Raw genomic sequence first — 27,742 nt, 5'->3', positions numbered from 1 at the left:
GCCCACGGAAGGCCATGACAAAAACGAGTAGAGAACTCTGCGGTCTGGGTTTCAGCCTGTGTTGCCCCACGCCCATGGGACCTTGGGAAAGTCTTATTGGATCCCCTGGGCCTCAGTTTTCCCAACTTAAGGCAATAGAGGGTCATCTCCAAGATTCACATCCAGTGGTAAAATGCTCTGACTCTAAGACTCTTAGAAGAGCTGACTTCTATGACTAGGATACCATTCTGCTGGGGAAAAGGGTGGCCATTCCTCTTCCTGAACCAGGGAGCAACCACAACTCAAGATGTCAGATGCAGCAAGAACCTCTCTTTACAGGGGCTCCCTATAATATAGAAGCCTGGAGATGCCTTCCAATATTTTGCATCAACTAAAAAAATAATTATTAAACAACTGCACAGTCAATTCTGATGTTGAGATGTTTCAAACACAGGAATTTCCCAATTATGTACTCTATGTAGAATTAGGAAGCCTGTGGTACTCCTCCCCAAAACTACAAAGGTCTATTGGCAGCTAATAACATGGGGTCATCTGTCCCCTTATTCTAGTCAGGAGCAGATATTTCCTGCTACTTTAAGTATAACAACCAGTATATATATATACATATATTATATATACACACATACATACTCTAAAGTTTCCAATTTATTATCTGCGTATTTGGAGAAATGCTGAAAGAAAGCCAACTTATAAGGCTCTCTTTATAGAAAATATTACTGCTCTGATGACTGTGACTCCGGCACATCACAGAAGTCACTATCTAAGTATGGTTTGGTTGTCCATCTGACAGACTAATTAGTACTTACTTTATTTTATTACGCACAAGGCTGTGAGTGGCATTTTGGTGAATGCTCTTCAGAGCAAATTCTAGTAAGTATGAGATCTGTGCTTCTAGTACCTTTCCACACTCCATAGGTAAGTACAGATAGTTACACATTGTGACTGTGTAATTGTAACAAGAGGACTTGATGTAAGAAATGACTTCCAATATTAGAAACTTAGAAAGGTGAATGATAGCTCCTTTCGGAGCCACTTTCCCACTGGGTCAGTTTGGCTGCAGGTAACAGACAAACAAAAATAACAGTGGGTTACACAAGAGTTCCCTCTCTCAAAGTCAAAGGTCCAAGGCAAGCAGTCTAGGGCTGGTATAGCACTCTATAATGTCAGGGACGTACGGTCTTTCTAGAAACACTGTTGCTTCTGCTTTTATTGTCTTCCATTCCCAAAGCCACATCATGGCCCAGGCCAACAGCTGCAGCCCTAATCGTATATCCACATTCTAGACTGGGTATGCCCCTGGCCCTTTAAGGATATGCTCTTCAAGCTGCACTTTATCCTTTCATTAATACCCATTAGCCAGAACTTAGTTATATAACAGCACCTTGCTGCAAGGGACACTATGAAATGTAGTCAATTCTATTAGTGGGGCCATTTCCCCAACCAAAAGTCAGTAGTTGTATTAATGAGGAAGAAGGGGAGAATGGCTATTAGAAGTCAATTAGCATTCTTTGCTATACCCACTTTCCCACTAAGCAATATACCAGAGGAACCCATATCAGAGTTCCCCAATCCCACACACAACCTCTAAGGCACCTCTTCCTTTCCTCAGGGTATCCCCTCTGGGGATGCTTTTTGATGGTCTTTAATTTTCCTAAGGGGGTCCCTCTGAAAAAGTTATCCCAATAAGAAACTAGAAAATGGAGTGCATTCTTCTAGAAAAGGCATTATACACTCAGAGAATCATTTCCACACTATGGGAAGCAGCATTTTAAAACCTCCCAGACAAAACAAGAGGATGCGAGTTTTTGTCTGTCAAACTGTCAAAGAATAACTAACAAAAGAGCAAGTGCTCAGAGTTGGCAAGGGTTCAGTGAGATGCGCATTCTCATGCTGTGCCAGGGGTGCAAGTGTTCTCACTCAAGTCTTCACAGAAAGTCACTTACGTAACATTTGTAAAAACAAAGGTTTTAATTTCTTAGCATAACACTGACCACCACCATTACACATGTAGAATTCCTTCCTGGAAGTGATTAACTTTGAACTAAGTGAACAAAGAGAGCAGCAGACCTCCTACAAATTTACTTCTAAATGCATAAGCAGCTTTCATTTAGATATTTCCAGTTTTTTTCTAAATATAAATATCTAGTGCAGGAATTACTAGAGCTTTTAAAAGAACAATCATATACATCTTCACATAAACTTACTCATATGGGCAATACCACGTGTCAAGTTCATCTCCAGCTCACCAGCATGGTAGTCTATTACACACCGTACTGCTGTGTCACCAGACTGCAGCTGAGGCCCGGAGGAGACGGCATGGGGACTGCATACCACCAGGAAGGCTGGTAACCACGCTCCTAGGTAAAAATCACCCAACACTCACCATTTCTATGGCTTAATCTCCCAAAGATCCCCCAGACTCTTCATTCATATTATCTCTATTTTGAGTCGTCTTGCATCTTGTTTAGATTTGACTTTTCCAACATCTGGCACCTCATTGCTTTCTACCTCACTGTTCCATATCCTCCACCTCCACTAGGTTCATTTTCTCCATAGGCTTTCTGTCAATGGATTTTGCCCTAAGGCCTCAACAGATCATACATCCCAACACAGAGATACACATATTTTAAAAAGAAAGCATTCCCTATCAGCACTGAAGGTTCAATGACTACACGTCATAGTCTTCTTACATGTGGCAAGCTCCCCGCAGCTATAAGGGAACTCTAATCCCAGTAACCTCTCTCTGCCCGCCCCGTGCACAGCACAGCTGAGTGCAGCGCCTCCTGGCTTTAAGAAGCAGGTCAACTGCAGATGGGCCCCGGACTTACCCAAGAAGGACAAGTATGTGTGTATAAGTACATATGAATGACAAGTTGCCCCACAGAGACTATTAAAATAATTAAAGATTTTGAAAAGCTTATGTTTATGGTACTGCCTAACATAGCTTCATGAGGGTAGAGGCTGTGTCTATTTTCTTCACCACTATATCCTCAGTTCCTAACATATTGCCTGCACGTAGAAGGTACTCGGTAAACATTTATTGACTGAATGTATGAAGATTCAAAACCAAGAACCAAGTATGTCACAAACATAATTATTCATAGGCTGCAAAAGTAATTTTTAAGAATCAGAGATGACTGAAGTGGCAGGGACTTTCCCAAATCCTAAATCTGGTTAATCCCATAGGTTTCAAACAGAACCCCCTCACAGTAATCAGATCTAGATGAGACTCAGTTTTAAAGATCTGAAGGTGGTATAATTACCTGTTCTGATAATCTCCTCTGGTGCCCAATAAGCTTTATGAGAAAGATGACCTCAGACAAACTCTAGTTTCCCACTATTTACTAGAAATGTTCCAGATTGATGTATGAAGTAGATTTCAGTGGGAGTTTTTACGTTTACATAAAAGAAAAGAAGAGAGAAAGAAAAAAGGAAAAAAAGAGGAAGAGAGGGAGGGAGAGAGGAAGGAAGGAAGAAAGGAAGGACAGAGAGAGGAAGACAGAAGGAAAGGGAAAGAAAAACTGCTTCTCAGTGCCGGGAGTATCTGGAAGTAAACACGACTTGATTACAACGGTTGTGTTGTTAGACATCTTTTCCATATAACACATCTATTCGGCTTACTCAGCCTGTGAACATCAATACCATACTATTCTAGTTCTCAGGTCACTATTTCAATTCATCTCATTTAGCAATAGGTGATTAGCCACTGTCGAAAACCAAGAAGAGGCAACAACTTCCCAGTATTTCCAAGGCATGTAAAATTGAGCACAGCACAAGGGCAATTTACTGTTTTATGCCATTTTAAAGTGGATCCGTCACTGTCTGTAAGTTTAGCCTTAGTAAAAAATGGAAAATGTTACGCTAAATTCTTCACATGCTTTGAAAATGAAGACTCATAGAGAAGGAGGAGTCCTTAAAAGACATCATCTGGAGCATTTGTCCCCTCAAGAGAACTGACCTAAAACATCACCAAAAGAAAAGATTACAAGTACACAAAGCAGGAGATCTCTCAGCATCCTAGTCACTAGTACACACCTGACGGCGCTGGCACTTTGCTCTTGTCCCACCCCAGGACATCACCAGCCTGGGGTGGAGTGTGAAACTGGGCCGAACAACATTCACAAAAGTTCTTATTCTGTGCAAGTATTAAAAGGTTAAGTGATAAATGTCCTTCTGTGGAGAGGAATGTACCATCCAAAAGGACTATCAAAAGGAACAAAATTACCCCAAGAGGTTCAGCCATTCATTTATTCAGCCAACAATTACCAAGGGCCTTGGTGAGTTCTATGAAGCACATCTTGCATCATCTAACAGTACGTTCTTATTGTGGGTCAGGTGTGTCTTGTACCACGGTGCTAGGAGGCCCAGGTTCAAACCAGAACAAGATAACCTCGCCAAGCTGTAGTGTCAGCATAGGTGCCTATTCCACAGGGTTTTAGGGAAGATTATACTAAAGTGCTAAAACACCTGCCCACTAGTCCTCAATAAATATTAGTTATTATTATCTCTGCGTCAGAGGCACTGAGGGAAGCTGGGTACCATTAAATGTGTATTTCTTCAGTAAGAGAACAAAGAAGCCATTTAAACTTCGGCAAAATCATCTCCCTAACAATAAAATGCTTTCTCTCTTACTCTCTTTTTCTTTTATTGGCAGGAGAACTAACATGGGCAGGCCCCTCCAATAGGACCAGGGCCTTGTATGTGTGTTATCTAGAAGGCACTAGTTGAGAGTGCTGAATAATTTCTTACAATGACAGCAGGTTCCCCTATCTGAAGCATCTGCCCCCCCAACCACTGGCTTGTCCTTTCTGAGGCTGGGGGGCAGAGCACAGGCCACAGGAGAGCACCCCACACAGGCCAGGCACCAAAGCCCAGACATGCTGCAGGAGCCTTCACCGGGGCCATTTTCTAGATAGAAGCACTTCCCCTGGTCTGTTAATGTGGCTGATCAGCCTCTTCAAAGTTGTGGCTTTGTCCAGAGTTTAATCAGTCAGGATCATCAACCAGAGGTGACTGGGTGTCTGGCACACAGACACTGAGAAGCATGTAGGTGAAGACATTTTCATTGCAAAACTCTTATCCCAAAGAAGACTGAGAAACTTGCAGATCTCCTTTCTCCTGCCTGCTTGGTATTAAAAAAAAAAAAAGAGAGAAAAATGAAAAATTGACGTAAAACGACACTTTTGTCTATCCTTCTACCTCCAACCTGTGTCTATGATTTCAAAGAGCTTTTACATGTTCTGTTCTTCAAAAAAATGACAAACAAAAAAGAAGTGTGTAGAAATATTCTATATAGATATAAGTGGCTTTAAAGAAATACCTATGTAAAATTGCTAACTGACAGAAGAAACAAATGGTTAGAGGTAGTATAATTTGCTTCACAACACAGGGCTTTGTTTTATCAGAGGACTTGCTTTTTCTGAGCATGGACCCCTGTGAGTTTAAACTAGGGCTCAACCAACTCAAACTCTGACCACACAGGGCTTTTAGGACACATCCTTATCTAGGGAAAGGCACAGCTGAGAAAGCTCGGGGGGACAGATGAAAGAAAGTCATGATCCTGTGTGCAGGCTCTTCAGTTTACAAACGTTCCGACCCACTCTGAGTTGTGCACTGCCAGGGTTTTGTGTTGACTGTGTTCAAGAAACAGTGACTCAAATATTCTAATTGTTACCCAGCCAAATGAAGGGCTCCTGGAAGAAACTGAGGACTGAGCACATTCAGAAAATTTCCTAATGCTTCAACCTCTCTGCATACTTCTGAAAGACTTTTCTTCAACGAGACCAGGATGACCTCATGGCATTTGGAATATATTGCTATAATGGAACACACACGATGGCAACACCAAACAAACACGAATGTCTGTTATCATGAGACCCTGAACCTCTTGGGAGAGGATCTACTTATAGACCAAGAACCAAAACATCCCATCATTAATCCTTAGCAACCTGTAAAGTAAAACTCACAGATAAGTCACTGGGCTAGGTGTTGGTGGTCCAGGGGTCAAGTTCTGGTCATGGAACCATCTAATCTGCAACACTAACCAAGTCACGTCTTGGAGCTTGGGTTTCCTCCCCTGTAAGGTTGAGAGAGCACTTTACAAGCATAAGGTGGCTGGTCTCACCATCATCAATGCAGAGATCCCTGATGTGTAAGAGCATAACAAAGGTTTTGATTTAAACACCTCTGCTCTGAAATCCTGTTGCTCCAGTATTCCATATTCAAGGTGTGTTGCAACTGTAAAGAGAAGCTGCCTGGAAGCCCTGAGGACTCACCTTATAGTCTCAAGTACCATGAGAGAGGCACCTGCCCTGGGGGGTTGGGAGAGACCTGGCACAGCCACCATGAGATCTGCTAATAGAGAATCAGAGTCTGTTTAGGGACATCTGCAAATGTTTCCTCACCTGTGATATAGAGTGAATCACACTCTTCAAGCACTTATTCACAGAATATTCTAACCAATCTTTATAACCACTGATAAATAGGGGGGGCAAGTATTCTTTTTCCAGATGAGGAAACAGAAGAATCGCTTCGCCTTTCTGAGGCTGGTAGGGGGCATAATCTTGAAAGAAATCCTGGGCTTCTGAGCTCCTCTCTTACGGAGGTGGGTAACCCATAAAACAAGAGCACTATGTGGAAGGCCCACTGGGGACTTCTAGCTATCTCTTCTCTACTCTTTCCTTGTCCTTTCAACACTTCCAGACTTCCTAGCAGTCTCCAGCCTCCACAAAACCTTTCCACAACCCTACCTCACACTGTGTCCCAGAACCCACACAATGTCTTTCTGTAACACGACTTGTAAAGAAGGTGAATTTCTTCAGGTTAGCCCTTGACAGTGGGCTCTCTTGTCCTCTTCTTTCACTGTCCCACGTCTAATTAGAATTTTCCAGTGGTTAAAGGCCACGTCCTAGGCTTTCTCTTATAAATCCTAAAGCAACTGTCCAGGACCAGACACACAGCAGACATCAAGAGGGATTCCTTAAGGAGTAAAAGGCTGCCCTACATAGGATCTGAATAGACATTTCTCCAAAGCAGATACACAAAATGGCCAATAAGAATGTGAAAAGATGCTCATCATCATTAGTCATTAGGGAAATGCAAATAAAAACCACAACAACATACCACTTTGCACCCACTATGACAGCTATTTTAAAAAGACAGATAATAACAAGTGTTGGAGAGCTATGGAGAAATTGGAACTCTGATACACTACTGGTGGGAATGTGAAATGGTGTGGCCACTTTGGAAAACAGTCTGGAAGTTCCTCAAAAAGCTAAAACATAGAGTTACCAATAGCAATCCAGAAAATCTACTTCTAGGTATTTACCAAAGAGATCTGAAAAAATATGTCCGCATAAAACCTTGTACATGAATGTTCATAGTAGCATTATTCACAAGAGCCAAAAACTGAAAACAACTCAAATGTTCACCAACAAATAAAATGTAGTATTACTCATACAATGCAACATTATTCATCTATTTAGAAAGATGAAGTACTGATACCTGCTACAACATGGATGAACCTTGAAAACATTATGCTACGTGAGAGAAAACAGGCACAAAAAGTCACATATTTTATGATTCCATTTCTACGAAAAGTTCAGAATAGGCAATTCCACAGAGACAGAAAGTAGATTAGTGGTTGCCTGGCTCAGAAGAGGAGTGTAGAGATGACTGCTAATGGCCATGGGGTTTCTTTTTGGGGTGACATAAATGTTCTCAGTTAGTGGTGATGTTTGCACAAGCTTTTAATACACTAAAAACTACTGACTTGCACTTTAAAATGGTGAATTTTATTATTGAGATAGAATGTGACTATATCTCAATAAAGCTGTTCTTAAAAAACAAAACAAACAAAAAAAGGCTGCCTTAGAGTAGCGCTTCTCAAACTCAAACATGCAGCTGTCACCTGGAGAACTAGTTTAAACAGAAGTGGCTGGGCACCACTCTAGCGCTTCTGATTCAGCAGGTCTGAGGTGGGGCTCAGGGATTTGCATCTCTACCAAGTCCCCTGTGCTGAAGGGCCTGCTGGTCTGGAGCCATGTTTTGAGAACCTCTGGGCTAGAGCAGCGCTTCCCCCAAATAGAATGTGTGGGGTGGGCACTGTCCAATGAAGGACTTGTTGCCTGGCTGAGAGGACTGCTGTCAGCAGGGTGGATAAAAGCCTGGCCATCGCTGCCCAACATGGGACAACTCTGAAGGCCATTCTAGCTCTAGAGCTTCCCAACGTTTAGTGGAGCCTGTCTCTGGCCCTGTATTACAGCCTGACTTCCCCCTTTACCTACCCATACCTCCCCCTGCCTCCTTCCTCCCACAGGTGTTGATCCTAAGGGCGCTCCTGAATAACTATTCCACTTGCTAAACTCTTATCTCAGAGTCTGCATCATGGGAGAACCCAACATGTCATAATGCATGGAAGTCATCTGGGGATCTTGTTAAAATGCAGATCCTGATTTGATCAAGTGGGGGACAGGTCTAAGGTTCAGCATTTCTAACAAGCTCCTAGGTGATGCAGATGCTGCTGAGCCATGATCCACTTTGAGGGGCAAAGGCTTACATGACCTCAAAGTACTCTTCTGACTCTATCATGGAAAGACTGTATGAACCATCAGGTCAAGTGTAAATGGAGAAAGACATCTCACTTTATAGGTCATAAAGAGGAACTGACATTACCCTGTCCTTGAGATCCAGGCCAAGGAACTGGGTTACAGGTGAGTGTGTTTCAACAAGGCCTTTCAGGTACTTCCAGTAGCTAATCCCTTGCGTAGGAGCCAACACCAACTTGAGTGTTACTTTCTTCTATGCTCAATTGTTATAGCATGGCTTCAGGGTGTTACTTATGCAGAAGTGAGTAACCCACATTGAGCAACCAGCAGACAAGTGGTGACTGATACCTACTACAGAGCCTATTGAGGGAATCCAAGACTGAGTGGGAAAGAATATGAAAAACGTACAGGCAGGGGTTGTGACTGCTATCTTTCCCAGTGCTATTGTCCTCAAACTAGCAGTGCATTCTAAAAGGCTGGAGGCCAGTTTATGTTGTGTTTCCAAGTTGGATCATTTAAGAGTCTGGAATCTGCTTTTGACCTGAATTTGTTCCTAACTTGCTGGGAGCCCCAAAACCTGTGTATCTGTTTGGGATGATTTTAGATGAATGCATGGGTGACAGACTCATAGCAGATTACAAAAAGAAGAAAGGGTATTTGGAACCAAATCTTAACAACGTTATCATGGAAGGAAACTTTCACGTCATTGCACCAAACGTCCACTGGTCTGAAAGAGAATCCTAGGGTAGCCTAACCCAGGGCAGCATTTCTGAGACTATGGCCATCCCTGACCCTCTTTCTTACATCATCTAGCTATTCTAACAGTTAACAGGCAAGCATGTAAAGGAACTGTGAATACTTATGGAAAAGGGGCAATACGAAGTTGTAATCTTTAATAATTAACTCTCATGAAAAGTTACAAAACTTGGCAGTTGGTAATCCTTGAATGTTACAAGTCTCAAATTTCCATCCAATGTTGTGTGTTCAAGAATCTGCCTGTTGTACAATTTCATGAAAAAGAAAAGGAATCTGCTGCTTCTTGGGTGGAACACAAAAAAAGGATCAGCAAACCAATAAAGGAAGCCTGCAGTAAGAAGCCATGGTTCTGGAAGGACACAGCTGTTTTCTATAGTTCTGTTAGATTTTCATGGCAGTGATGCCAAAAGAGGGCTGGAGGAAAAAGGAAAAACCAGAGCAATTAAGTCCTTAAAATTCTAGACAGTAACATCAGCACAGCCTCAAGTCACCTCCCTGCTCTGTCCCCAGGCAACTGCGAAGCACCTGGAAGGGCTGAGGCTGGGAGGCACACACAGCAAACATCCTTCCATGCCTGTTTTCTCTCATTAACCATGAGGAATTACGAATAAATTCCTAAAGTGCTTTGCAAACTTTAAAACCCATGCAGTATTAAAGATGCATTGCTCCTTCCCTGCCACTTGCTGTCTCTTCTGGAGTGGAATGCAACTTGAATGGTGCTCCCGGAGCCCACTTTGTGATATGGGAGCTCTCTAGAGAAGGCTGTCCCTGCTCATCCTGCTGAAAAATCTCAACATTGTGTAAGCAAGAGAAAGAAATCAAGGGACAAATAAATATTATTCTTGGAAATGCTGATTATTTGCCGGTATACTCAAAACCTGGTGATTTCCAAATCTGCTGGAGTTTCTTACAGAAATAAACACACACATCCCAGTGCAGGGTTAAAAGGATTCCCGGAAACCTACACCAAAAATACAACAAAACTGTCCTCTGAGAAGGGATTTCTCTCCAGTTTCACTGCTTCTCACAAGAAGAACAATTTCATGAGAACATAAAAGCAAAGGAAACAATACACCACCAAAGAGGAAAATAACATCTTTATAATTACAGATTAGTTCTCAAGTTCCACACCTACACATTCACTCTGCTTTGAGGCTGCATAACTTTAGTGAAGCTCACCCAGCCCCACCAGCTATCAATTTTTACAGCTTAACAGCTCCATCAGGAGATTTTTTGATACAGAAACCCCAAAGAGCAAAACACTCTCCATTGACCCACTCACTTCATTCTTGGGGAATGCGGAAAACACAGTTACAGAAAGCATGGAGGGGAGCTAATCCCGCTGCAGGGGAGTGCTGGGCTTTGCTGTCTCTGGAACAGCTCGAGGTCAGCATGCCAGTGTCAGAGATTACCTCATAATTTCTAAACCATTCAGTAGGTATCAGATAGAAATCAGCAGTGGAAAGAGAGTCCAGCTTAGCCCAAGATGCCACATCCCTGTATCAGGAATCCACCTAAGTTCACGTTACTTGAGCAAGGCACCCACATTTATTTTAACCCACCGGTTACTTACCCATTGAATGGGTTTCTTAACCACCACATGGGTTATTTAAGTCCTACCCCATAGCTCCCCCAAGAAATAAAAACTGCACTGTAATTATATAAACTCTTAATTAAACTGAAGAATTCAGCATTACCATTACCCCTCAGTAATTCCACTCAATTAGGACAACAGACTTCCATTTATTACTGAACTCCTAATTGCTACTCATTTTCCTGGTTAGTAATTGCCAATCCTATCAGACAATGTGCTCAAAGAAAATTCTGCCCTGAAATTATATTTCTTCCCATCAGAGGAAAGGTGGAATCAGAGAGCCCTTACGTGCGTGGTCAGGAGTTGGTCGTCTTCTCCAGCCCCGGCAAATTTAGGCTGGGGATTTTAAAGGCTAATGTTCCCCGGGGTTGCTTACTGGTGCTGCGATCCAGGGGAGACTTACCCACAAAGGAAAGGCGTATCCAAGTAGCCAGAAAATCCCAAAGCCAAAGCAGAACTGAGGAGGACGCAAAAACAAAAGCACCCGACGCGATCTCCAGATTTCCAGAAGTTCAGAGTGTCCAGGAAAGGCGCATCTGAGGTCTGCAGGCAGGCAGGAAGGTCAGCAGTGGCTGCATCTCGGCCACGGGAGACCCGAGGCGACAGTCCGAGGGTAGCGGCCGCGCCGCACCCCCGCCGGTCCCTCCCGGATCCCGGCTTCCGAGGCGGGTCCGCAGGCACCGACCGGCCGAGGTCGCCGCGCCCTGGGAGGCTGGCCTGCGCGGGTGCGGGCAGCCGGCTCCGGGCGGCGGCCGGACGCCAGCAGTCTAGCGGCGGTGCGCGGCCCGTCCCCGCCCCTCCCCGGCCCGCGGCCCGCCCCGGACCTCGGCGCGCCTCATGACCAGCTCGCCTAATTAGCCCAGAAGACTGGAACCCGCCGTGGGTAAAGTTGACAATTTATTCCCGGGCCCGGGGGAGGTCACCTGCAGTGCACACGCCGATTGGCTGCGGCGCAGGCCGGGCGTGCCGGCGCGGGGTCTGGCTGCCGCGGAGGCAGCGCGCGTGCTGATTCTGACGACTCGGCATCCGGGACAGGCAGGGACAGGGCAGGGGTGTCAGGGCAGCCCTGAAGCAACCTGATTGAGGCTTGGAGCAGCGTGACACGGCGGTTGTCCGTGCCTGGAACCACAAAGCTGCCCCGCCCATCCAGAATGGATGATTTGGAAGAAATACTCTTTGCTGTTTGGGGTTTTAGACGTCACAGTCTCTATTACAGTCTTCCAGTTGATAAGGGGCTCAAGCCGTTTACAGCCAGAAGATGTTATGCTTGAAGTATTTACTCCAACTTCCCATGGTACAGTGGAGGAAACTGGAGGTGAAAGGATGAAGTGCTTGTGAAGGTGAGTGGGTGGAAAAGCCAGGCCGGGCCTCAGGTCTCCTCTCTCCTAGTACTCCCACAGAGCACCAGGGCTGCCCTGTGGCTGCCTTCCTTATAGAGCCCTAACCTCTGGGACATTGCCAGGAATGCACAGCAGAGCACTGAATGTACGCCATTAGGTCCACCCCACAACCTGAGAGGTTGATAAATCCAAGCACATCATCTCCATCTAATACATTAAGAAATGAGGCTTGGAATGGTTCAGAAACCTCCTTGCCCTTCAGCTAGTAAGTGACTGAGTGGGCATGTAAACCGAAGCTTCTAATTCCTGTTTCAGCCACAACACCTCAATGCTCCGTAATCCAGGAGGTGTGGTGAAGAGGGGGAATTCCTGAGGGGCCAGCCAGAAACAAGTGTCTGAGGATGACACTCTTGCCAATCGCACCAGGCCCCTAAGAGACGCTGCTTCAGTGCCAGCTTTGCACATCTGCTCACAAAGCAGCTAGCATTAATTCTTATTGCCCACCCCATTTTGGTGGTTCTGGACACATACATCCCTCACCAAAGTCAACGCACTCACCCACCCCTCCCACCCACTCTGCTCATTGTGTCTAGTCTAGCCTTTGCAACCTCCACCCACAGAAATGGAAGGAAACCATCAAAGCAGGGTAAAGAGAAGCAGCAAACTGCAGAGAGCTTTCCTTGGGCCCAGGATCAGATTGCTGCTAAGCCTCTCTCTGTGCACGCACAGTCGAGAAGTGCTCTCAGTCTGGTTGCCTGGTGTTTGGAATTTGAATTTGTAGAGCTTAGCATCTGAACCATCCTGTCAACAGGGATCAAGGCCTGCTAACCAGTGCTATCAAAGGACAGGTTCTCAAGGTGTGGTCCCTGGACCAGCATCATCCAGGAACTTAGAAGTGCAAATTCTTGGGCCAAATCCCAGACCTACTGAGTCAGAAACTCCAGGGGTGGGATGGGGGCAGCAATCTGTGTTTTAACAGGCTCTCTAGGTGATTCTGGTGCACACTCAAGTTTGAGAACCACTGCTCTAAAGACCTCTCTCCATGGTCATGTGAGAAGACAGAGCAAAGGCCAGGGTCGAAGTGGAGAGGGCAGCACTGTGCATCAAGAAGGGCCTCCCCTCCCCTCACCCCTCGTCAGAGCCCCTCCAGGGAGGATTCTGACAGGAGATGAGTAGAATTAGGCATTGGATTATTTTTCTCTTCTAACTATGAGGATCACTAGCCTGACCCTGTCCTCTTGTCATCTTGACACTAGAGGTCACAGGATCGAGGGCTGTCTGGGTCAGCCGTGTTCTATGATGCTGCACTGGCCTTGCCGGTCCCAGACTGAGGGCTTCTGCTCAGGGGCCAAGGCTTTGCTATCTCTCTATAGAATCATTTGGGGAGCTTTTAAAGAGGTTGGTCATTACTGTGGAGAGATCATGACAGCTTGAGATGAGCAAGGCCCCCTAATGGGGAACTCGCCTTGGTGGCACTGGATGTGCAGTCCAATCCCTCCAAGGGGCCTCAGCTTTCCCATCCACTCAATGGGAAGAACAGTTCCTCACTTGCTTTCCTGGATGTTGTGAGGACTAAACAGCACTTTGTGTTTTTTAAAGCAGTGCTGAAAATATATAGGGCTCGTTGACAACCCGCTCCCCCAATCTCCATTAATTAAGGGATGTGCTACAAATGGTATTAGATGTGAGTCTCTGATTCCATAATCACCAGACTAGGTTCTGGCCTTGATGCAAATGGTAAGGCAGGTTTTTGGCCCTGAACAGCATTGAAATGCTGTTCTTCCGGGTAGTGCCTCCTCTCCTAAGGTTTATGAAGATGGAGGGGAGAGGGGTCGGAGGGGGAGGATGCTGTAGTCTCCGTCCCCAGTCTTCATGTGACTGAGGCAGTGAGCAGAGCATGGAATCGCAGGTCCTTGATTTTTAAAATATTATGTTCTCATTTATTTATGTCAATGCCCTTTATTTGTTAACAACCCTATGAGGTAGGTACTATTATCTCCATTTTACAGATGAGAAATGGAATTATAAACATGTCAAAAAATGTGTCCAAGTTCACAGAGCTAGTGAGTAGCAGAGCTGGATTCAAACCCTGGCTGTTTAGCTCCAGAATCCAAGTCCCTAAACTTAACACTGTACTGCTCATCACAAAAAGGTAAGAGAAAAAAGAAAATTCTGCTCTTTCTTTGGTGTTTCATTGTGAACAAATACATAAACATGTAAAATATATCTACGGCAGATGTGAATTTTTTTCTTAATACATGTTGAATTTTCTAAATTTTCTCAATGAGCACATATTACATTCAAAACCTGCATACATTTTAATTGTTATTATTTTTACAGACTATAATCTCTGTTGAAGGCTTAGCCACGAGGTGATCTCAAACCTCCCAGGAGTCCTAGAGGTTTGTTTCCACACGTTGGGTGGCTGCATGTTTTGAGAGCTATGCCACTGCAGTACCAGGCAGGCTGAGGAATCTTGGGTTATCTGCTCAGCAGAAAGATCAGGGTGAGAGAAGTGGGACCAGCAAATAGTTCTGAAGCATGTGTGTATTACAGGTGGGCGAGCATGAACAGAGGCACAGGGCATTTTAAGGAGACCATGGGTAATCCTGTCACCAGGAACCAAGGCTCCCTGTCAAAGAGTGGGCTGGTGTGGATCTTACAACTTTCTTTGTTTCCCCCCAGCAAAGGGGGACAGCATAGCCTATGGACCAAAAGCTTCTAAGTGGGCAGCCACAAACTGGGTCTGTCCTACCACATCTGGTGAACAGTGGCACAAGGTCACATCCAGGAGCACCCAGTCTTTCTAATTTGCCTTGGAACTCTTACCAATCCAAGGAGATGGGCAGGGCAGGTATTATGGCTCTCTCTTTCTGAGTCTTCCAGAAGCGGAGACACCTACTCAAGTCATGATTAGAGGCAGCCAGGACAAGACCCACATCTCCTGAGTCTTACTTCAGTGCTCTTTTGCCATCCCATGTTGCCAGTCTAGGTACATCTGTAAATCTGGATGATGAAACAGTCACTACAATTCCCTTTAACTCTGGACAAGTGAATAAACACAAGTTAGCAGACACTCTACTTATTAAAAGTGTTATAAATATCTATATAATGAAACTAAGCTCATAGAGCTCTTACAGAAAAGCTACAGTAAATGAGGAGAACTACACAGTACAAACTGCATTGTGTTTCCTGGAGAGTCTTACATTCACAGCCACATGTGTGTTTGCTACAACTGGGAAATCTGTTATGTTTAGTTGACAACTCAGAAATTATTTCTACATTCCTGCTGCATCACTGGGAGATCTCCATGCCCAAGGAGAGAATACTTTCATGTATGTAGCCACAAGGGCATCTAGTGTATTTATGATTTAACAGAAATTTCTTTTCAGTCATAAAAATATAAAAGTATGATGCCTGGCTCAAAGGTCTGGAAAGATGAGCTTAGGGACAAGGAAATTACCTTACCAGTCCAACAACGCTACCCTTCTCTTTAAAACAAATCCTCACAGCAGCCGCATCATTATTGTGTACCTAGAGTCCCTACAATAAAGGAACAGTGTGCCCTAAGAAGTTCTGACAACTCAGGGAGGCAGGAGACGGTCAGAACGAGGAATTTAGAGTCAGAAAGATCTAAGTTCTGAGGCTCATGCAGCCACCAGCCTCGTGAACCTGACAAATGACATCAACCGCCCAGCCTTCAGTGTCCTATGTAATAAATGAGGGAGCATTGCCTCCCTGCAGGCCTTTGTGAGGGTAAGAGCAGTACCCCAAAGTAGCCTCAAAAGCTACAAAGACTTGTCCTCTGGTTAGAGGGGGTTGTCAGTACTACTTTGCGCCGACGGTTCCCTATTTTAGGGACTCTTTAGATACACAAATGTAAAAACAAGCCCCTGGCCACTGTTCTGTGAGGTCAGTATTAACCTGAGTGCAGCTGTCTGAGACCATGTTCAGTGCCCAGTGTGAACACGTAAATTTTAGCGGCCCCAGGGCCTTGCCTCTCAGACTGTTCTCAATCCTTCTGGGGAGGGAAAGAAATGTTTCTAGGCCCTGTGTGAGGGAATGGTGGAGTGTTCTGGTGGGGAGCAGTGGAGGAGGAAGCTAGAAGGGAAGAAGAGGATGCTGTTATGAGAGGCTTTGTCCTGTAGGCCTGAGAACGACTGTGGTCCCTCCCAGAGTGCCCTAGAGCTTGAGGGGCTGAGCTAAGTAACAGAAGCTGAACAGAAGCTATCACTCATATCCCCATGACTTTCTACACCATTTTTTTCAACAAGGTTTTACACATAAATGGGCTGTCTTTTGACGCCTCTCTCTGTGAGCCGAGGCTGCTCCTCAGTTCCCAGCCATGCTCCATCCACGCAGCCCCACCTCTCCCGACTGGGAGAGCCCTTGTTTCTGGTCCCCACGTGGCAGGAGGGGTGAAAGGAAATCTGTCCCCCAGACCCATTCTCCTTGCTGCTGGAAGGAGCCGACTGCTCAGCTCACATCTAGCAGTGCCTGCTTAAAAGACCACTACTCCACCACCACTGGGAGCCTGGCGCCAGGGAGAGGGCCCCCACGGCGTGAGTGCTGCCTTTCTACGTTGCCGCCTCTGTGGGAAATGCTCTGAAGGGATTTTAGAGGTCTTGTGGTGTCGGACAAATGTTTCAAAGTAGATGCTTCACTTTTAGTGAATGTAAGCTTTGCAACCTCTGATATATAGATTGGAGTATGAATATGCTTAGATCTCAGATTTCTAAAGAAAAACTCTGGAAATACCCAAATTCAGATGTAAAAAAATGTGTGAGAACCAAGAACAAAGCCAGCAAAAGCAGAGGGAGTGAATAACCTTTCATTTCAAGCCGCTTTCCCCACTAGAGACAGTCATGATCTGTGCAGCACTATTTGATGCAAATGCCTCTCAGAAAAGAGCCAGTGGATAATAGATAAAAAGATTATCTGTGACATTATGAAAAATGAAAGTTTCGAAATGGCTACAAGTCCCATAAAAAAAAAATCCTAAACTTTTTTCAGTCTTGTTGAAAGGCAATAGGGAACTGTGTTGTATTCATCCCCTAGGGTCCCTGCCTCTTCCACCATTGTTCTAATGCCTTCCACCAGCTCATCAGTTTTCAAAAATCTTTCCTGCTGGTTTCTCTTTGCTGGAAACGTAAAGTCCAAGAAGCTATCACAGCCCTGTCTCTTTTTCCTAACTTGACTCTGATGCTAGAAATTCAAGTGCTGCAGCTCCGGCCCCCTCTCTTCCCTTCCCTGCCATCCCCCTTGGTGCTAAACCACTGGCTGCACACTTGATTTAACAGATGAATTACAGATTTAAGGCATGGGTTTCCAGGACAGGAAAGAGTCTGATTTTTGTCCAGGTCTCTCTTGATTGGCTCAGCATGGAAGTCTTTCATTTAATGGGCCAGGTCCTGCTGAGAACACCTCTGCTGGCACCACACCGATTTCTTTCTTTGCTGGAGAGAGGAGCAGAGATCCTAAAGAGATTTTCCATCTTCCAGATTTCTGGTGTGCTCACTGCATATCATTCTTCTTAAACAGAGCATCATAAACGTAACCCAAGACTCCAGGAAACATTTGATTCATGTGACCAGCCATCTTTGATCTCGAAGTTGGCTGTGGTGTGGAAGAACTGATTTGAACATGTAGGCCATGAAAACATGCCTCTGCCTGCCACCTAAGGAGGAGGCAGCATGGTTCGTGCAAAGGTCTGGCACTGGACTACCTGGTTCAAATTCCCACCCTGCTGCCTGCCCGCTGGCCTGACGGTGAGCACGTTTTAATGTCTGAATTTCTCCATTTGCAAAACAAATACAAAAGATTATCAGACTGAACCATAAAGTTGCTGATATTTGACTGTTTTTGAATACAATAAGATTATGAGATTGAACCACATACAATTGCCAATATTTGACTATTTTTGACATATGAAAATGGCAATCCAAATACCTCATCCAAATACCTATTTTGAAGGGTGATTATGAAGAATAAAAGCAAAAATCCATATCAAGTGCTTTATCAAAGTGCCTGGTACACAGTATGTGCTGAATAAAGTTTAGCTATTGCTGTTATTTTCAAGAGGCTGATAGCAATCATCTGCTGTATGCAGATCACTGTACCAGGTGCCCAAAAGTAAAAGACCCAAATCAAATAGTCACCTGCTTGCCTAGGACTCGTGTGAAAGAGTGCCACAAACATCCTACTGGAGGGGGTAAGATGTGTACTCAGTTCAAACTCCATGTTCTCATGACTCTACCTTTTGTCTCATTTCTTCCTGAAAAATCCATTCCCATGTGGAATACTCCCTTCTCCTTCCTCGGCCATCTTAGGCACTCCTGGCTGCTTCCATAAGCTAATCAGTATGACTGGAATTATACCTATACCTACTCAGACAGAGATTCCAGAAAGATGCTTGAAAATACACATGAAATATGCTTAAAAATATACATTTGATATTGTGTATCAAAGTATATAATACACAATCTGTGTAAATAATACACATTATTCTGCAGAGATGTAAAAATAATGGGGGAAAGGTATGGTGGGTCCTTTCTTTGCTTAGAACCAGAGTCTCTGGAAGCCAGACAGTTCTAAGCTCAGGATTAGACGCAGTTATAGTGTTTGCAGGGAAGGTACAAGCGTAGAAATGCAGTCTCCTGGGCAGAAATAAAGCTTCCTCAAGATTCACTTATTCCAGGAGGATTCCCTCAGATTCCAACATGATTCTTTGGATCAGCATCAAGTTCTCCAAGGGATATGGAGGAGTCACCTGTGGCCCTTGGCCCCTCACCATAAGGCTTCCCCTAAGGCTGCATATTTCTCTTTGTGCTCCTTCTTCTGTTTACTGCAAGTGGTGGGGAGAAAGGATCTGAGTCTTTGCAATTGTTGGAGTCAGAAAGAAATAGAGGAATTATGAAAATCTATGGGTCAAGTGCTGACCTCAAGGACACAACAGTAAATGTCAACCTGCAAACCGAATGTGACCAAACAGCAGAGTCTATGAGGCGAATCCACCTGGAATGCAAATAGGTAGCTTTCTCATGTCAGATTTTAGGAGGTAACCCTTACTTTTGAGTCCCAGAAACATCCATGCCAGGTACCATGGTGGGCACCCCGTGCTGGTTACACTGTGCCTCTTCCTGGAGTCCCTGGCTGTCAGTGGTCTCCCTGAGGTAAAGTGCGGAGCTTTATTCATGCTCCCAGTGACATCATCCCTAGTAGCCAACAGCAGTTCTCGAGATGCTTGACTCTTAGTATAATCCCCCTTCACTACACACACATACTCAATCACACTCACACACACACTCCCACTCTTTAATGCAGTCATTCCCCATAGGCATAATCATACTATCTTGCGATCTTGTTTCACTTCTTTTTAAATTATGAAATATTTCTGTCTACAAAAGAAGTAGAGGATAATCTAAGGATATATGTAAGGAAAACCTATATAGCTACCATCCAGCTTAAGAAATATATATTTCAAATACTTCCTCACAGGGAGATACTATCACTCATTTGATATTTGTTACTGCATAGTATGGCATTGATAGCATTTATACTTTCCCTATATCTGTATATAAATATAAACATTATGTGGTATTGTTCTGCATGTTTTTAACCTTTCTTTCATTGCTTTTGTTCAGAATATACCCTTCTACAACTTTGAAACAAGAGATTCTGATCCACCGGGCCCATTATGGCTTGTTACTTGCCTTGAACAAACTGGCTAGGTTGTGGGTGATAGCTAGGGTGACCCCATCATGTAGCATTCAAACTAGCATGCTTTTAAGAGTGAAAGGGGCACATAAACTAGGACTGTTCCAGGCAAACCAGGACATATGGCCATCTTAGTGATGGCAGATCAGTTCCTGCTTTCATATATGTGATTAGCATGACTGGTGAGAAGCCTTTTGCCACGAGTTTCTGATGGGCCTCTTGGAATGAGGCAGTTAGTTTGTGCCTTTTTTAGCAGCAAGTCATTCCTGAGAACCCAAGTTTCCTCATTAGTGAAACAGAGTCTGGAAGAGGAGGGAGGGTTTAGCTCTAACCACCCTCCTGGTTGCTGTTACAGGCCTGTGTTATAAGGTGCTAAAAGCACAGGAATATATCAACAGCCCCGGAGAAAGCCACAGAGCCCCACAGAGGACGACACCATCCTTCCTGTGTGTCAGTCCGGCTGTTTCCACATCAGGGCAGGGACAGGGTGCCCCTGTAGGACCCCAAAAAACTGCCTGGCCAGGGCTCTCCATTGCTTTAGCACACATCATCTTAATTATCCTGTTACTACGGAAATGAGCTTATTGCTCATCAGGTTTTCTCTCCACACTCAACTGGTTACTGGTGCACCCCTCAGATGTGAAATAGTGCTGAATTCGATATTTGCTGCGTAAGTAAATAGAAGGCAAAAAGAGTATCAGAGGAGTCAGTAATTTTGGCTTCCCTTTGAAAAAACAAAATCAGACCCTGAGCTGATTCAACACCTTGAGAAGCAGAGTGTGGAGGTCCAATGAGAACCCACATGCTCTTCAGGTTGGGCTAGTCACACCCAGTGCTGCGGTGGGCAGACGTGTCTGAAATGACAACAGAGGGAAGGACACCCAAGGCTGCAGTCACTGCCACAACACACTCCCTGCACTCTGGCTTTGCCCAGCAGGACAAGGGACTTCTCCTGTTTGCGCTCTCTCTTCTTCAGAGGCAAGGCCAGTGTCACAAACCCAGAACAGGGGACCTGTCACCTGTAGGGGTGCCCTGGACCTGCACTACACGTGGCTTTCCCCAGCGTGTCTCTGTACTGCCTCCAAGTCTGGCTTTGATGCCCTGTCTGCTTTGGCTGAAGTCTCAGCATGCCACCCAAGATGCCTTCCTCATTCTAGTTCTATATTTAGGCATTAAGATGCCCAGCCATTTTATCAAAGGTTGTTCCCCTCCCAAATTGCATTTGACCAGCTTCATTTCTGCCTGAAATTAAAACACAGAATTTATCAATCCCAGGCTGTCACAGTGTGAATGAAACCCTAGAAATAAATCCAGTCTAATGACAGAGTGATCTGGAGACCTCACTGGGAAACAAGATACTTTGTTTAATAATTATCAGCCTCCTTCAGGGTCTGTTTGCCAAAGCAGTGATGTCAGGAGCAGCAGAGAGATTTTTTCCCCCCAGATTTCATCCTGGGAGAGACTGAAGCCATTTAAAATCAGACTGGACGCTTCTGATTTACATTTCTGATATTAAATGCAGAGTGGCTGTCTGCATTTATGCTACATGGCATTACTTCAGTGCAAAGAAACAGGGTGGTGGCAGGGATCCAGTTTACTAATGAACACGCTTATCTGGAGAAAAACAGCTTTTCACACCGTAACAAACAATGAACACCTCTTAGATAACAAATTCAATGGCAAAAATATAGCATTGTACATGTCACAGTCCCATAATTTAACGGAGGCACTTGCAGCATTAGTGGTTTACATTAATTTTTAAAATTAATTTTGTTTGGCCCGCAGGGAAAATATTTTCTTTTTTGTGTCTGATATCCTGCAGCTCATTAACACTGCTTACTGCTGCTCTACAGTACTATCCATAATCGTCCATTTGGTAGCCAGAGGCCATTTGTAAAAAAAAGAAAGCTGGAAGAGGGGCAGAAAGCAGGCTTTTCTGCTTCCTTCCTCAGAGAAAAGCTCTCTAGCATTACAGAGCTGCCCAGCAGCCATGGAAGCAGGGCCCTCTGGAGGCCCTCTGAACCGCATGGGTACGAGTGTCAGGGGTCCTAGTGACTAGAGGGCAGCTTTGGCTGGGCCACAGAGGCGCTTTCTTCCACAGTTCACCATCATTCCCCACAAAGCAGTGGCTTCCAAACCTGAGGATGCTCAGAATTACCTGGGCAGTTTTTATAAAAATAGAGACTACTAGGTCCCACCTCATACCCAGGGATCATTTCCTGCCTCCCACTCCTCCCCAAAAAGGGTTAACTATTGGCTACCAAGAAAACAGGCCCCTCTCCCTCTGCCTGGGGCAGGAGATCAGGGAATTCGCTGCTAATCACTGCAGTTGTGATTTCTGATTTCAACTGGCAGCGCAGAGAATTGAACTGGAATCCCTAGAGAGCAGCCAGCTCCACAAGGCAGACCTTGAGCTTGTTAAGCTGTGGTGCTGCCATGCGATTATCAATTTTAAATTAATCTCTCCAGTCTCTTTAATGTGGTTGCTAAAAATATAATCTCTGGGATATCTTACGGTAAAACTTAACTAAAGGGAAAAATTTGGATAATAATTAAGTGCTTCCCTCTGTCTAAGCTTCCTGTAAAACACTTCTGGAGACTTGGCTAATCCACTGGCAGCGGGAAGGCCAGCCAGGGACAGTCTCAAGGTCTGAGTGAGCTGGTTTATAAGTTACACACTTTCTCTAAATAAAACTAAAACAGGCAATATACATTTGGACAAAAGGTTAAAGATACGTAAAACAAATCCTTCCCTATTTTTAACCCAAAGAGGTTTGGGAGAGAAAGCCAGAAAAAACTGTCTAGACATACTTTTGTTAAGCTCACGAGGGAGTCGTTACAAATTCACTTTATAGGGATATAATCTAGGTTATATATACAACACTTTTTTTTTCCGCTAAGGCAGCAACATGGTGGGACAACTGAACAAAGGTGAAAGAAGTTCTTATTCATAAGAAGGGGGCTCTCTGTGGAAACATCTCTGGCCCTATGGAAGGCTTGAGTCAAAAGACACAATTTCTAAAAGCTATTAAGAACGATGAAGAAGGAGGAAACTAACAGCAATTCATTAACAAAACCCACCATTCTACCCACACTCTCCAGCTCTCTGCCAGATGAAAAGACCCTTGTATACCTGGAATCCTGGGAAGTGGCAAGTCTCAGGTTTCCCCAGGGGAAACACTGTGGTATTTTTCCTTTCCCCGTCCCCTGACCCTCCTATTTCTTTGGGCAGCATGGTGGGAAGAGTGGATCATTTAAAGCAAGAGCATATGAAGAAAAACATGTTCTTTCAATGTGCAGCCACACAGGTTTGAGAAAGGAAGCTTCCCAGAGGGCCCAGGGGAGGCCCTCAACAGGCTCAGCATGGGGGGCTTCGTATGCACACAGAGCTGGGGCGGGGTAGAAGGGAGAGGAAGGGAATGGGGGAAAGGATACAGATCTGGAAAAGGCAGAGAAGATGTACTTTCGTGAGATTTTCATATAACCACACTGTGCAGAAGGCACAGTTTAATGATAACCCTAAAGAAAACCCCCTACATTATAAAATTCCATTAATTCTATAACTTCCTTTCTTTGATAAGAACAAAGAATAAAATAACTCATTACCTCTACTACCAATGACCATAAGAAAGCTCCTTAAGATCTGTGGATTTCCATGGTGAAAGAAGTGGGGTCAGTCAGATAAGCTCTAAAATTCTGATGTCATTATTTTAGGTAAAAGCAAACATTGCTATGCACAAGCCACAGCTCAATTTTGGCCAAGTGATGACAAATTAGAATGGAAAACTTTAAAATAGTCACATTTTAAATGTATGAATAATATAAAATAAAAGGACTTAAAAAAATGTCAACCACACCATATCAAAAAGTTGCCTGAACAAAGATGGAATAAAAGTGATTGTAAAGTCTCTTTTACACATGTGGAAGTTTCCCTAAACCTTCCTGAATGAAAACATGGCTCCCTGGGACCCAGGGTCTATCTTTGTGAAGGCTCCAGTTAGTGGGGAGAAGAGGGTCAGGATTGTGAGGGCATCTGTGGTGGGTAACAGGGTGCATCTTAAAAGATGACTGTGCATCTTTAGTCTTTGCTAGCCCAGTGAATCTTGACTTTTGTTGTGTTGTTGTTACAGATCTACTTGAAAATCTAATGAAAGCTTTGGACCTTCTTCTGAGGCAATGCAGAAGTGCACAAATAAACAAAACCTTAAGGATACTTTCAGGGGATTCCAGGGCTCCTTGAAGCTTATCAACAGATCCTGTAGTGATGTATTAATCACAGATAAAAACCCCCTGTTTTAGGCCTCGACACTGGAACATCTATTTACTCTTTCATTTTCCTTGAAGGTTTTACTGTTCCCATTTTCGCAAGAAGAAATTTATTTTTCATTTAAAAAATAACCTGACTTTCCCAACACACTCAAGCAGTTCTACAGGGAATTTGGTGTGTTCAGCTGGAGAGCAAAGGTCGACAAGCAGAAACCTGCAGTTGCAGCCCTAATGGCCTGAGCACCCTCAGAGGGAGGACTTGTATCCTAAGGCTTAATTCGGAACACTTTTTCCATAGGAGAGAATTCCTCTCAGCAAATAAGTAGGCGTCTCCCATTGCATTAGAGAATGCCCTCTTTCTGACCTGCTTCATCCACCTTTTTGACCTGCCTTCCTTCCCGAAGAACTAACAGGAAATGCGGCACCTGGCAAGAGGGAGGATGGCAGGAAGCACCTTCCTGGTATGTCAGTGATGCTGGGCACACTACCCCATTCCCATTCAGCAGGCAGCTGGGCTACTGCACAGAGCACTTACGCATAGCTTAGGGTCAGTATGAATCTAGCCTGGCTCCCAGCTCTGAAACACCACTGTTTCAGGGGTGGCAAGAATGAAACCATCAAGTCTGCTTCCTCTAACTGGCACTGGGCTGCTGGCAGCTAAAAGACAGACATTTGCTTTGAGGCCCAATACATTTTAGAGACGGATGGTTCTACCACATCAGGGCACTATGTGGTGGATACCCATGTCACTAAAGTGGTTGGTTTCTCAGGGGCCTGTATCCTGGTGTGGAAGACATCGGAATCTGGCCTGCTGACACAATCAACTTTACAGCAGCCAGGTTTTCAGAGCAACTGGCCATCCTCTACTATCTTCCTGCCTCTTCCAGGGTGATGATGAACCATGTTTGAAGAGGAAAGAAATGGTGGCTTAGAGGCTGGTTCTCCCCCTAGTTCCCACTCCAGCCAACCTCCCAACTAAAGGGGTCCAAAAACATCTCCTCAACAAAGTGACAAATGAGGCACTCAATCAGTGGAACTGTGAATTCAATCACATAGCCTGAATAGAGAAAGCCCTACAAGATGGATTCCATCACATTAAATAGCTTAACTCATGTCAGGAGAAATCAGCCTGCAGACAACTGGAAGAAAAGCTTGAAAAAATGATTTATTAATTGCGCCTGCTCTGTCCTATCCCTGGACAGGGTAGGCTTGAAACTCTTATCTTAGGAAGATGTGATGAAATGTTTCATCAGTAAATATGTGACAAAGACTGCTAACCTGACTTCTGATGAGTAAGGTAAAGAAGAAGAAACAAGACAGCACCAATTTTTTATTAGCAAATTGCTTAGGGAAAAGAATTCCACTGTCTCAAGAAAAAGAAATCCTTACGAGCCAAACTGTTCATCTCAATTTCATCAGGATTATTATTTGAAAAGATTAGTATTTGCTAACGTGACATTTATCAGCATTGCATATTAAGATAGCAAAGTTGCTGAATTTGGTTTTTCTAAAATGTTCCTCCCTAATCTTTTTTTTTCAGGAAAAGAGAATATACCTGAGGAGACTTAAATTTGATAGTTTGGCTTTGGCTAGCAACATCCTTGACCAAACAAGTACCAAGGGGAAAAGAGCTTATTGGAGGGTATGTTTCAATAAAACAGGTAGGCTTTATTTGAAAAATAGAACCAAGATAACGTGGCTAACTGTAGACAAAAACAATTTGGTTAGGTCTGACTATGGAATGGCCTCGTTTCTTAACTATCAGAAATTGGGGAAAGGAATGAAGAAGAGGGTTCTGTCTTTTATTTTATAATTAATGCAAATCTAGAAGTAGCTTATTTTTTCAGTGCTCTAGTCTACTAACTTTATAGTTGGAAGAAAAAGAATTACTTCAGAAAGATGGGGTAAAAAGAATCCTGGAATCAGAATAAGGGCACTTGATTTCTAGTGCCATCTCCATCTCAGGTAACTTCACCTGTCCAAAGGGAGAGATTGGGGACAGAAAATATGCAGTGCTCATACTTCCTTCTCCTTCATGCCGTGCTCCTGGCAGACATCACTAATAAATCCAGCCTTTTATTCCTTCTTGGCCCAGAATCCTCAACAGGCAGCCACTTAATAATAGACTAGAGATAGTATGACAACTGAAAACTATCTGCCAGCCCTAGAATAGAAGAGCTTTAAGCCCCTTTTTAACTCCAAATTTCTAGGATATCTTCTATAAATTATTTTCATATCCTACCAGGAATCTACTGACAACAAAACATATGTAGATAAAAATGTCTTACGAGCTTTCCATAGAGGTGAAAAAATGGAAAACATGGCTTAGTAAATTGTTTTCATGGCTGTAACAACTGGAGAAACAGATAGAAAAGGACTGCCATACTTGAGAGTCTCCAGAGTCAAAAACATTACATGCCCCAGAACTAAGTAACTCTCACCACAGCGGTGGCTGTACATCAACTGCCTGTCAACTTTGTTGATCAGCCCAGTGTCAATAGTCTCAGACAAGCCAATATCAATCTATCAGTTAGGTACTAGGACTGGTAATAGGTAATGTGGTGTATCCACTTACCTTACCCTGGATCAAAAAGGATTTAAGGTAGCTTTAAAACAATGAAAAGAGAAAGTTTTTGTGTTGTTTTGGTGAGGAAGCTTCGCCCTGAGTTGACATCTATTGCCAATCTTCCTCCTTTTTGCTTGAGGAAGATTAGCCCTGAGCTAACATCTGTGCCATTCCTCCTCTATTTTGCATGTGGGTCACTGCCACAACATGGCTTCATGAGTGGTGTGGGTCGGGGCCCAAGATCCAAACCCTCCAACCCAGGCCGTCAAAGCAGAGCATGCCAGACTTAACCACTATGCCATGGGGCCGGCCCCAAGAGAAACATTTTAAAAATTATTGGGAGATAAGAAGGAAAAAGAAACAAGGTAGGTATGCACAGTAGAGCTAGGAATGAGGTTTGTCTGCTGGTCACTTGCCACTTATTTACAACAGTTGGGCCACAAGGCTGGCTCAAGGCTTCTAGCAGCCGTCCTGAAGAGGGAAACCTAATGAGTTATACAGTTCATGGGGGCCACAAGATAAAGAGAAACAAACTGTTCAAAAGAAGTTCAACTATTCCTGACTCTATAACCAGAGCGTTATTTCTCCCAAGGGTCTACATAAAGAAAATAACATACTGTACTAAACAATATTTTGCCACTCATTCCGTCATAAGTCCCAGCAATGAGTTTCACATGGCTGTTAGAGTCTTTCTGCAGAGCTATGGAGCCATTCCAAAGCTGAATGTAGTGACAGTGAGCTCTCTGGTTCCCTGGCAGTTTGGCTTACTCCAGAGGATCTGGAGTACTATTTCTCAAACTACAGTCCAAGGGACTATAAGTTAACAGATGTTCTCTGGTCAAACCTGTTTGGTAAACACAGTAAACTATTACCACGTCCACCCTCACCTATCCAAATAAATCTGCTTAATTTGATCTAACCCAAAAATTCTAAACAAAATTCCTTATTCTAGGAATAT

At 44.1% G+C, this 27,742-nt stretch overlaps 1 protein-coding gene across 8 annotated transcripts in view; it reads right to left on the bottom strand.

The window, feature by feature from the left end:
* AUTS2 (activator of transcription and developmental regulator AUTS2) overlaps positions 1-27,742 on the bottom strand; it is a 1,156,658-nt gene that overhangs the window by 160,465 nt on the left and 968,451 nt on the right. The window lies entirely within an intron of this gene.

Source organism: Equus caballus, chromosome 13 (assembly GCF_041296265.1).
Source record: "Equus caballus isolate H_3958 breed thoroughbred chromosome 13, TB-T2T, whole genome shotgun sequence".
Taxonomy (NCBI): Eukaryota; Metazoa; Chordata; class Mammalia; order Perissodactyla; family Equidae; genus Equus; species Equus caballus.
This window is presented reverse-complemented; position numbering and strand designations above follow the sequence as displayed.